Here is a 13,024-nt window from a genome sequence, read left to right as displayed (position 1 = left end):
ACATCCCTACCATGTTCCTCACCTTAGGGGAAAAGTTCTCAGTTTTTCCCCATTGAGAATGGTATTCACTGTGGGATTTTCATAGAAGGCTTTGAGATATTGAGGCATATACGCTCTCTCCCTACACTTTGAAGAGTTTTGATTAAGAAAGGATGCTATACTTTGTCAGATGCTTTTTCAGCATCTATTGAGAGTTATCATATGGTTCTTCTTCTTTCTTTTATTAATGTATTGTATCACATTGATTGACTTGCAGATGTTGAACCAACCTTGCAGCCCAGGAAGAAATCCCATTTGGTTGTGATAAATAATCCCCTTAATGTATTGTTGGATCCTATTGGCTAGTATTTTGGTGAGGATTTTTGCATTTGTGTTCATCAAAGATATTGGTCTGCAATTCTTCTTTTTGATGTGGTCTTTGTCTGTTTTTGGGGTCAAGGAATGCTGGGCTCATAAAATGAGTTTGGAAGTTTTCTTTAATTTCTATTTTTTGGAACAGTTTCAGGAGAATAGGAATTAATTCTTCTTTAAATGTTTGGTAGAATTCCCCTAGGAATCCCTCTGGTCCTGGGCTCTTGTTTGTTGGGAGATTTTTGATGACTGCATCAATTTCCTTACTGGTTATGGCTCTATTCAGGTTTTCTATTTCTTCCATTTCTTCCTGGTTCAGTTTTGGTAGTTTATATGTCTCTAGGAATGCATCCATTTCTTCCAGATTGTCAAATTTGCTGGTGTATAGTTGCTCATAATATGTTCTTATAATTTTTATTTCTTTGGTGTTGGTTGTGATCTCTCCTCTTTCATTCATTATTTTATTAACGGGTCCTTTCTCTTTTCTTTTTGATAAGTCTGGCCAGGGGCTTATCAATTTTATTAATTCTTTCAGAGAAACAGCTCCTAGTTTTATTGATTTGTTCCACTATTCTTCTGGTTTCTATTTCATTGACTTCTGCTCTGATCTTTGTGATTTCTCTTCTCCTGTTGGGTTTAGGCTTTCTTTGTTGTTCTTTCTCCAGCTCCTTTAGGTGTAGGGTTAGGTTGTGTATTTGAGACACTTCTTGTTTCTTGAGAAAGGCTTGTACCACTATATATTTTCCTCTCAGGACCGCCTTTGCTGTGTCCCACAGATTTTGAACAGTTGTGTTTTCATTTCCATTTGTTTCCACGAATTTTTTCAATTCATCTTTAATTTCCTGGTTGACCCATTCATTCTTTAGTAGGATGCGCTTTAGCCTCCATGTATTTGAGTTCTTTCCAACCTTCCTCTTGTGACTGAGTTTTCATTTCAGAGCATCATGGTCTGAAAATATGCAGGGAATGATCCCAATCTTTTGGTACTGGTTGAGACCTGATTTGTGACCCAGGATATGATCTATTCTGGACAATGTTCCATGTGCACTAGAGAAGAATGTGTATTCTGTTGCTTTGGGATGGAATGTTCTGAATATATCTGTGTTGTCCATCTGGTCCACTGTGTCATTTAAGGTCTTTATTTCCTTATTGATCTTCTGCTTAGATGATCTGTCCATTTCAGTGAGGGGGGTGTTATAGTCCCCTACTATTATTATATTATTGTGGATGTGTTTCTTTGATTTTGTTATTCATTGGTTTATATAGTTGACTGCTCCCATGTTAGGGGCATAGATATTTAAAACTGTTAGATCTTCTTGTCAGACAGAGCCTTTAAAAATGATACAGTGTCCTCCCTCATCTCTTATTATAGTCTTTGGCTTAAAATCTAATTTATCTGATATAAGGATTGCCACCCCAGCTTTCTTTTGATATCCATTAACATGGTAAATTATTTTCCACCCCCTAACTTTAAATCTGGAGGTGCCTTTGGGTCTAAAAGGAGTTTCTTGTAGACAGCATATTGATGGGTCTTGGCTTGTTTTTGTTTTTTTTTTTTATACATTCTGATACCTTGTCTTTTGATTGGTGCATTTAGCCCATTTACATTTGGGGTAACTATTGAAATATATGACTTTAGTGCCATTGTATTGCCTGTAAGGAGACTGTTACTGTATATTGTCTCTGTTCCTTTCTGGTTTCTTACTTTTAGGCTCTCTCTTTGCTTAGAAGACCCTTTCAATATTTCCTGTAGGGCCAGTTTGGTGTTTGTAAATTCTTTTAATTTTTGTTTGTCCTGGAAGCTTTTTGTATCTCCTTTTATTTTCAATTACAGCCTAGCTGGATATCATATTTTTGGCTACATATTTTTCTCACTTAGTGTTCTGAATATATCACTCCAGTCCTTTCTGGCCTGTCAGGACTCTGTGGATAGGTCTGCTGCCAATCTAATATTTCTACCATTGTATGTTACAGACGTCTTGTCTCAAGCTGCTTTGGGGATTTTCTATTTGTCATTAAGACTTGGAGGGGCTCTCAGCTTGGGGTTACATTAAACTGTGATCTGAGGCACAGTTGGGCCACTGTTCTTTGAGCAGGGGCCCCACAAGTGGCAGATCCAGTGAGACCCCTTCCTTCCTCCTCTGGGAGGAGTGCGTGGCAGGGGTGCATGGCAGGAATCTGCTGAGTTTGGAGACTCCAAATGGGGCTGTGTGCCAGCGATGGAAACACATGGTCCCAGGCCAGGTGAGCTCAGAGTGCAGCCAGAGACCAGGGAGATGGGAGGGATTGCCTGCTTTTCTCTGAGAGTGCACTGAAGAGTGTGGCCCTGAGCTATCAGCTCCTATGGGGCTGGAGATTGGGAGGCCACCATTTTCATTCCTGGCTCCATCTCTGCAGCCAGCTTCCCTGCTCCAATAACTGGGAGCTCTGACACCCTCAGACACCCCAGGTCTTTCTGTGACCCCACAGGTCCTGAGACCAAACTATCCCCACGAGGGCCCCACCCCCTGCTTAGTCTCTGGAGCTATGTCCCTCAGTGGATCAGACTCTTAAAAGTTGTGATTTTGTGCTCCACTGCTCCACTGCTTGCCAGGAGCCAGCCCCTCCCCCTATGGTCTATCTTCAGATTCACTTCTCTGCACATCCTACTTCCAGAAACTGGTCACTTTTCTGTTCCTAGAGTTGCTGCTCTTCTTCTCTTCTATTTCCTGTTGCGTTTGTAGGTGCTCAGAATGGCTTGATAACTGTCTAACTGCACTCCTCTAGCTGAACTCCTGCAACCTGATGATATTTCAGTCTCTTATTCCTCTGCCATCTTGTTCTCAAATCCCCAAACCTAGCTATTTTAAAAAACTATTATTTTATTATTATCACTCATGGGTTTCTAAAGAGAAATTGGGATCCACTGGGTGTCTGGAGCTCAGAGATGCTCATGAGTTTGCCGTCAGATGGGGCTGGATCCATCTCAGGGCTCACACACACCCCTGGACCTGGGCTGGGAGGCTCCTTGCAGGGGCTGGAGCAACATCTGTTTGTCCATGGACTCTTCCAGGCTGCAATTTCAGAGCCCTCAGCCTTCTCACACGTGGCCTCTGGGCTGCCATGGTATGTGTCCTGAGAAAGGGACAGCGGGTGTGGCTCTGTGACCTTGGTAGCCCCTCAGCATCACTCGGATGGCTCTTCAGCTGTTGTGGTCACAAAGGCCTGCTGGAGTTCCAGGGGAGGGGGACGCAAACTGCTCCTCTTGGTGGGAGACCTGCTTGGCTCTGGAAGAACTTGTTTGGAAAAGACAACCTTCCACACGCAGAAGCTGATTGGAGGCACATGTGACAGATAACGACTCAGTTTTTAAAATGAAACCCAAAGGGGTTAACTGACTCTCCCAAATCATTCAAGACCAGCTCCCCACCCCCAGCAAGAATCTGGATGGAATTGGGTTTCACCTGGAATAAAGATGACAGGGCTGCTGAAGAACGTGGCCTGCCTGGCTTCTGGAACACCTGAAGCCTCACCCCTCCCCTCCCCTCCCCTCTCCTGTCCTCCTCTCCCCATAGCCTCCTGGGGCTGTGGGCTGTGACTTCCTGCAGGAACAGGATAGGGAATGCTCCATCTTCTGTTCACTCCCTTAAACAACACTCTGTTCTACAGATGGGAGGCCAAAGTCATCCTTCCCATGGAGTCCAGTGAGGATTTTCTTCATCCCTGGCCAATTCTCTAGGAGGAAACTGAGCAGTCTCCATAAGAAAGAATTGGCTGTCGTCTTTAAAACCAATGTTTTTTGTTTATAATGAATGTGTGTTTTCCCTTTAAAACCAATGTATCTTTTTCCTTTCGTCTCTATATTTGTGACAACGTTATGGGCTATTTATAGTTTTATCCATTTAAAAGATGAGGAGGGAGAGCTTTAAAGGTTTTAAATCAGTCATTCATTGTTTTACTCCTTTATCTGACCAAAGTCGTCGTCGTGATGATAATGATAATACAATACCTACAATTCATTGATCCCTTTCTCAGTGCCCAGAACAGTGCTTAGCCTTTCCCAAACAACATCCCAGCAAGTCCGTGAACTGGCTTGAAAGCAGACCCGCCAACCTCCCGGGAATCAGCCTTTCTGTTTATATCCAAATCACACACCTGCAGCTCCGTGCCTCCGACGTGCAGGTAGGTAAGTCCCTTTCTGATATTTCTTAGCCTCTCCAAGTGCACTTGTGCTCACCTGACATCATATCCACACCACAGCTGCCCACGTCTCCAGCCACCCCTGGGTCCCTACTCTGTGTTCCTGCCACAGCGTCCTCCTGCTTCTCACACTCAGTGTGATGCAATCCCTGGTTCCTCAGCTGAGATCTCACACCCAAAAAGCCATTATATGAGACAAGGTTTTGTGGGTATTGGAAACCATGGAAGGGCGGGCGGGGTGTGTGAGTCGCTGCACAGAGAAGAAAATGAATTAGTAATAGACAGGACAGCCGTCCACTGCCACCAACTCCTCCAGACTCTCCCTCTGGCATCCCTTCTCCTGTTGTGCCCTGCAGGGCATCAAATATGCCATCCCAAATATGCCACTTAGACATACAGATTAGTTTGAGCTGAAGACAATTGAGAAATAGGGAGGCAAAACAAAAAACAAACAAAACAAAAAACAGAACATCTCTCTGCTCTCCCTTACCATCTTCCCAAAAGCAAGCCTAGACTCTTCATCACTGAGGATTCTAGACTTTTACCAGCCCAGAGACACCAGGAGAGGAATCTACATAACAAACCTTGGTAACATAATGCTTGTCCTCCATGAGTCACGCCTTCTCGTTATCTTCCCACAGTTGCTGCCTCTAAAGGCCTAAACTCCTTTTCCTTTCTCTTGTGACTTCTCTGCATTTACTGCTCTATGCTATGATGCTCTATAAGCCCCAAGTTCTAACCTCCCCTCAGAGTTACTCATCACTGGATTTCTCCCACATGTATGTGCACAGAACATGTTAATAAGTTACATTTTTCTCACATCAGTCTCTCCATCAGTTTAATGTCCAGGGTCCCGGCTAAGAACACAGGAAGGTAGAGAAAAAGGTGTTTTTTCCTCTAAACCCCTCATGGGTCTGAGTCCCTCGTGGTGGAGTCCCTGAGTCTTCTCATGAAAAACTAATCTTTTACTTTCAAAAACATAGATCCACTTAGCACTTGATTTCCTTTACCTCTGTATTATGTATATCTCCAAAAGCTTTGTTTTCAAAACCAAAATGTCTATGGTGTTTGCTTAAACAATAGACAAATTTTCCCCAGTAAAAGTCAATCATTTACCTGTTACCCAGGAGTGAGGGAAATTGCTAAAATTCAACATTTCCCCCCTTTTAACCCATTATAGAGCAATTATTTTTCTATAATATATGTGAGGAAATAAATATTAGAGTCTAATCTTAACCTAGTTCGTAAAACTCTCAGGAACACCATACAACCAGAAATACAGGAAACTGGTTCCCTGATTCTGACCAGTGATTTAATGGGGTTTACATTTCGTAAACATATCTTAGGGGAATAGCCTCTCTCTCCACCATGGTCTTAGCGGTTGGCTTTCTTTACTTCTGCTTCTGTTTTCTGCAGCACTTTTGTGTAGGGAATAAACACCTGCCAATCTCTTCCCAGTTATGGAGGCATCTGAGTGGAAAACAGAAGCCCCTACTCATGAGACAAGAAAAAGGAAGCAGCACTCTTCCAGAGAAACCTGAAAAGAAAGGAGAGGATTAAAACTTGTTCATACACCATTTCAGGAAGACTCCAAGCACAAGTCATCACCCCTTCATAAATCCTTGAAGGGGCGCCTGGGTGGCTCAGTCAGTTGAGCATCTGACTCTTGGTTTTGCCTCAGGTCATGATCTTGGGGTGCTGAAATCAAGCCCTTTCCCTTCTCCCTCTCCCTCTATCCCTTTCCCAGCTAGTGCACTCTCTCTAAAATAAATAAATCTTTAAAAACATCCTTGGGGGAAGAGCTTCTTTCTCGAGAACAGGGCTCTATGGCCACAATGATTTTGACATGGGTGTAACTTCTTGTAGATAATTTCCTGATGCAGGGGCTGGCTCTGCTGGGTCATGGATGCTTGTTCTTGAAGAACCGGATTGCTGGACATTGACTTGTGACAGACTGACTTGGACCACTGGATGTTTTCAGGTGGAGGTCTGTTGAGGATTTTTTTCTTGGGGTGGAGACACACCACTGAATTACACACACTGAAATTCAGTAGTTACCAAACACAGAGAAAGCAAGCTGGAGGCCATTTGTTTGCCTTTCTTTTTCCTAAATAATTTGGTTCATTGAGTCTTTGAGCTTAGGTGAGGAGAGATGCAATGAAAGTGTAATTATTGCTTTTCTCGAATTCCTTCTTTCTCTCTTCTTCCTCCCTCTCTTCCTTTCTCCTTCCCTCTTTTCTTCCCTCCCTTCCCTCCTTCCTTCCTCCCTTTATCTTTTTCAGTTCCCTTCCTTTTTTTTTTTTTTTTACTTTGATAACTATAAATGTCAGGACAGAGTAAAGGAAAGGGGAACAACCAAGTGAATGATGCTGAAGTTCCCCTTTGCTCAAAAGGATATGATGGAGAACAATAAATTCCGGAGGATTTCCTGTGGGGAGAGAGTATCTGGGGACACATACGGTGAACGTTTCCTAAGTGTATGATGGGAGTTTCTCTAGACAGCCAATCTAAGATATATACCCTTATATCTAAGGATATAAAGGACAGCCTGGATTTCTATCCTTAGAATAAAATGAGTTCTCTTTATATTTAGGAAGGCACGGTCCTTGGTCTTTAAGCACAGGCCCTTCAATCTTGCTATAAAATAGCAGTGGGACGTTACCCAGTGATTTTGTCTGTTAGGCTGGGTTGAGAACACATGAATCTCTGAGAACTCCCTGAAGGTCTTCTGCATATTTCATGGTAAAGGAAGAGTGTTTGTTTTGAACGGTTGTTTCAAATAATCTATTTAACCTAGAGAAAAATTGGTGAGAAATTTTAGTGTGCCCTCAAATTATTTCAAGCCTCTTAATTCTGGGGTCTATGTTACCTGGTGTGGGCGATGAGAATAAAATTGGCAATATGAAGAAAAGATAATGGATCTTCATGGTTGACAAACTCAGGGACCAGCCAAGGATGAAGAGCAAGGTGATTTTCTTTCAATTTTTATAAAGATTAAGGGAACATGGTTATTGGCAGAAGTGATGTTCGCAATTCTAGCAAAATTACACAATGATGAAAGGGCAGCATCTTTCCTTCTGGCTCTCCTGTCTCACTCTTAGAACATAAAACACGTCCCCTGAGCTAGACGCAAAAGGCATAGGGCCATGTGCCTCAGAAATTGCTATCCTGCTTCCATGTGGGATGTAGAAAGTATACCCACAAACGGATTCTTTCTGGCAGTGGATCTGGGTGGTGTGGAGCTAGGCTGGGTCTTTCTCCATTTAGTAGCAATCCTAGGACACATAGCCTGGGTTTAATCTGTTCTCACTGTGGTTATTTTAGGCTCCCAGTTTTTTGTTCTCCTCCCCAAGGGACAGGAGGCAGAATGAGGTCAGAACGGTTTTCAATTCAGTATACATGGGGCATATTCAACCCTGCCCATGAATCCGGACTTGGTCAGACCAAGAATCTCTATGCGTACTCTTGGGAGTTTGAGCAGTACAAAATCAGTTAACTTTTAGAGCTGAGAGAAGGGAGGAAAAGTAGGTTACCTTCAACAGGTAAAGGACCCTGCAACACCTGAATTTTCATATACTATTAATTTCATGTGACTAGCTTCTTAAATTCACCACTAACTACCATAGAGATGATGAGTTAAGGTGATATCTTATTTCTCCTCTTCAGAAAAAGAGACTGTTGGACCAAAGTAACTGGATTGTGACCTTCTTGGAGTCTATGACACTTTCTATGCAAATGAGGATTCTAGGAATGTGCCTTTGTGACTTCAGGTTATTCCTGGAGTCTGATCAGTCATGTCCAGATCCCAGGGGACATTTGAAGGTGTGGCGGCCACACAGTGTTTTATGCAACAGCAGTTTGTTTTTCTTAGAGTAGCCCTTTGGGGGTATGTGATGAATTAATAATTATACCTCCAATCATAAGAATAAAGTTTCAGTAGTGTAAATTTATTCCTTGTCACTTCTACTGAGGAATGTTTTTTTTGGGGGGAGGGGTCTTCTTGGATATGTGAACACAGGACACAGACAGCATGCCCTCCCCCTCTGCCCAAGGCAGCACCTTTTCCAACTAAATCTACACTGTAAGTCTGAAACAGGTCCTTTTTGTAACTGTGAGCCCAGGGTCTCTACTAAGGGAAGGATATTTGACATATGAACCATAAATATTTTTAGGAAAAAAGAAACATAAAGTAAAATGTTGAGTTTTTGTCATTTTTTTTCTCCACTAAACAATGCAGTTTTGGATCTTTTGTGTGGTTAATTTTATGCTCAAGTCCTGATTTTAAACTATTGTTTCATTTTTCTTAAAGCTTTTATTTATTTGAGAGACAGAGAGTGGGAAAGAGCATGAGAGGAGAAAAGGTCAGAGGGAGAAGCAGACGCCCCATGGAGGCTGGGACCCCGATGCAGGACTCAGTCCCGGGATTCCAGTATCATGATCTGAGCTGAAGGCAGTCACTTAACCAACTGAGCCACCCAGGCATCCCTATTGTTTCATTTTTTTACTAGCATGTGAGCACAGCCACACATAAACTCCTGTTCTTAAAACAAATGATAGCATCCCTCGTATTTTTCTTAAAAGCTAAAAATAAGATTAAAAAAAGGCAAAAGACATCAGAAATCCAAACACTGTGTCAGAAGAACAACGTGTGTCAGTGTCCCCTTGAGTAAACCTGCAAGGGCTTCTCTTCCCAAGGCTGCGTTCATGTCCGTAAGTCCTGAGTCTATCAATTATTTGGAGAGAATTTTCGGACAGAGACTGGTGCTGGTCCCAGGGGGTGGTTCCTGTTGCAAAAGCAGTCAGTCAAGGTTCTGATCCATGGCTGGGATGGGTTTGGCGAGGACTTCATAGCAGGCCAGCTCCTCTCAGAGAGAGGAAATCCCCCCGAAGTTCTGCTGAGTCAGTCTCCACCATAGGCCAGTGGTTTCAGAATCAGAAACAGTCAGCAGGTGGTTATTTGTATGATTTTGTTTTCCAGAAAATTCAGTTGATGAGGTTTTGGGGCTGAGATGGGAGGAAAAGTTGCAGCTAAAATTCTAGGAATGGTTTAGCAAGAACCTAATAGGTAAGTAACTGATCATGGAAAACGACCTTGGTTAAGAAACCCGTTGTGGGATGAGCCCTGGGTGTTATAAGGAATCGTTGACCACTACATCAAAAACTAACAGTGTACTATATGTCAGGTAACTGAACATATTAACAGTTAATTAATTAATTAAAAAAGAAAAGCAACCTGTTGTAATAATGTTTCTAGTATCTGAGTGATCTCAGGTGGGGTGTGGGTCTCATGCTTTCTCTACCCTGTCTCTCACGGAGTCCCTCCTTCCTTTGTCTCTCTCTTGCCTTGCCTTCCTCCCCCTCTGCCTGCTGTGAAGTGTGGGGACACAGCCATAACCGACGTTGCTAAGATATGGACTATTCGACACAATTTCTTGTAGGGGGGCGCCTGGGTGGCTCAGTGGGTTAAAGCCTCTGCCTTTGGCTCAGGTCATGACCCCAGGGTCCTGAGATGGAGGCCCGCATCCAGCTCTCTGCTCGGCAGGGAGTCTGCTCTCCTCCTCTCTCTCTCCCTGCCTCTCTGCCTACTTGTGATCTCTGTCTGTCAAATAAATAAATAAAATCTTTAAAAAAATAATTTCTTGTAGGTAACCAGTCTGCTCTGGGCTCGACTTCCTATTTTCTCTCCTTCCTTCCTTCATCCCTTTAATTCTGTGTTCATAACATCAAGGATATAACAGAAATTAGGCATCCAGTTTGAAACACTGCTTTCGATGGGCTGCCTCCCGGCGGGGACCCAAAGCAGAGCCCTAGGCAGGGGCTGGGGGTTGGTGTCCTCCAGGCCCCTGGACCTGCAAGCACACAGCCTTTCCAAATACAGCCTGGGCCGCTTTGTTCTCTAGGGCACTCTCGGTGACCCAGAGGCTCATCCTTTATGCATAAAGATTTATAAAGCAGCATTCTGCATGTCTGGCCTTGGCTGAAATCAAATTTCTTGCTTTTATTAAAAAAGAAAAGTCATCTAGCAGCAGCTTGCAGTTAAGCGGCAGCCTGAGCAGGAATGGTGAGCAGAGGAGAAAAGCAAGCTACTTGGCTCCTTCCCTTCCCCTTGGCTTAGAAAATGTTCTGTGCCTGGGTGGCTCAGTCGGTTAAGCATCTGCCTTTGGCTCCAGTCACGATCCCAGAGCTCCCGGATCTAGCCCTGCATCTTTGGGCTTCCTGCTCAGTGGGGAGTCTGCTTCTCCCTCTCCCTCCGCTAGTCCCCCTGCTAGCGCTTGCACTCTCTCTTTTTCTAACGTGCTCTCAAATAAGTGTAATCTTTAAAAAAATTGTATATATTTAAGGTATACAGTTATTGGGTATGTACCCATAGTGACATGATTACTGTAGTGAAGATAATTAACATATCTCCCCACATCATTACCATCCCTTGTGTGTGTGGTGAGAGCACCTGAAATCTACTCTCCTAGCAAATTCTAAGGTTCGATACCGTATTCCTAACTACAGTCATACGCTGGACACGAGATCGCTAGACTTCCTCATCTCACCTTACTACCACTCTGTATCCTTTGACCAGCATCTCCCCATTTCCCTCAGCAACCTGCCCCTGGTAACCAGCATCTGACTCTCTGCTTTTAGTGTTCAACTCTTGTAGATTCCACGTATCAGTGACGGCATGTAGTCCTTTTTTCTTTCCTCTGTGTCTGTCTTATTCTACTTAGCATAATGCCCTCAGTGCTGTCCATGTGGCTGCAAATGACAGGATTTCCTTCCTTCTAATGGCTGACTAATAGTCCATCGCGCGTATAGCATACTTCTTTATCTGTCCGTCCACTGACGGACACATAGGTTGTTTCCATATCTTGGCTGTTGTGGATAATGCTACAGTGAGCATGGGTGTGCAGACAGCTCTGCAGGGTTCTGGTTCTGTTTCCCTGAGTACAGACTCAGAGGGGGATTGCTAAATCACCTCGTCTTTCTTTCTTTCTTTTTGAGAAATCTGCTTACTGTTTTCCATAGTGGACATATCTATTTACATTCCTATTAATAATGTATTGGAGTTCCCTTTCCTCAACATCTTATCAACATCTGTTTTACTTATTTTTTTTATGCTAACCATCCCAGCAGGTGTGAGGTGGTACCTCATTGCGGTTTTGATTTGTATTTCCGGATGATGAGTGATGGTGAGCATCTTTTCATGTGCCTGTTGACCACACAGAGCCAAGGAAAAAACGAAATGCAAAAGCAACCTATAGATTGGGAGAAAATGTTCACAAACCATGTCTCTGATAAGGGGCTAAGATACAAAATATGTGGGGAAAACATAGGACTCCATAGTAAAACAGCATACAACTTGATTTGAACATGGACCAAGGACCTGAATACATATTCTCCAAAGACAAGGTGTACAAAGACCAGTTGAAATTTCAATACTGGTTGCGTTGAATGTGTAGTTGTCTTTGGTAGCACATCTTAAACTTCAGAGAAAAAATAGTGGGAAGGCATGGCCTGACCTTGCAGGAGATAATGGAGAGTGTGTGAATTACCGTCACCTTATGCAGCCTCTTTGTCTACATCACCCTAAGATGTATAAATGTTCTTATTTTCCTGACTGCCAAAAGGGTGTGGGTATATCTGAAGCATCTTGTGACTTCTTTCTTTTTTTTTTTTCTTGTTCCCCTCTCACAAACCTAATTAGAGCTCTAGCAATGTCATATCCTCTCAAAGATGACTACAAGACCATTTTCTTTTTATTCACTTTAATCCTTCCTACTTTGGGTTCGCTTCCCCTTATTCTAGTTCCTCAGGGTAGAAATTTACATTGTTGATTTGTGAGCTTTACCCGTGTCAATCTTAAAAGCATTCGATGTTATACATTTCTCTCTAAGCACTGCTTAAATTGCATTCCCACAAATTTTGGCATGCTGTTTTCATTTTTGAGAGGTTTAAAATATTTGCTAACTTCTCATAGGATTTCTTCTCATACCCACTAGAAGCATGTTGATTAATTTCCACATATTTGGGGATTTTTCCAGATATCTTTCTGTAATTCATATCTTTGAAAAATTCCACTGTGGACAGACACTGTATATCTGGGTATGATACACAGTGATTAATTTCAATTTTTCTTCATTTTTTGAGACTTGTTGTATAGCCCAATAGAGCTATATTGCATAATATTTCAATGGGTTCTGTAATTATTGGGTAGAGTGTCCTATAAATTTCATCAGGTCACACACTGATGATACTGTTACACACGTCTTCCATATTATTCCTGATGTTTTCTCTGCTTTTGCTTTTCGTTATGAGTGAAGAGTGGTAATATCTAATTGTAATTATTTATGTATCTGTTTCTCTTCTCATTTCTACCAGTTTTCCTTTAAGACTTTAGGACTTTGTTATTAAGAGCATTCTAATTTAATATGAACATATGTTCTTGGTGAATGAACTACTTTATAACTGGGGAAAATATCCCTTTTTATCTCTCGTAATACTC

The sequence above is a fragment of the Meles meles genome, chromosome 2 (assembly GCF_922984935.1).
Source record: "Meles meles chromosome 2, mMelMel3.1 paternal haplotype, whole genome shotgun sequence".
Lineage (NCBI taxonomy): Eukaryota > Metazoa > Chordata > Mammalia > Carnivora > Mustelidae > Meles > Meles meles.
This window is presented reverse-complemented; position numbering follows the sequence as displayed.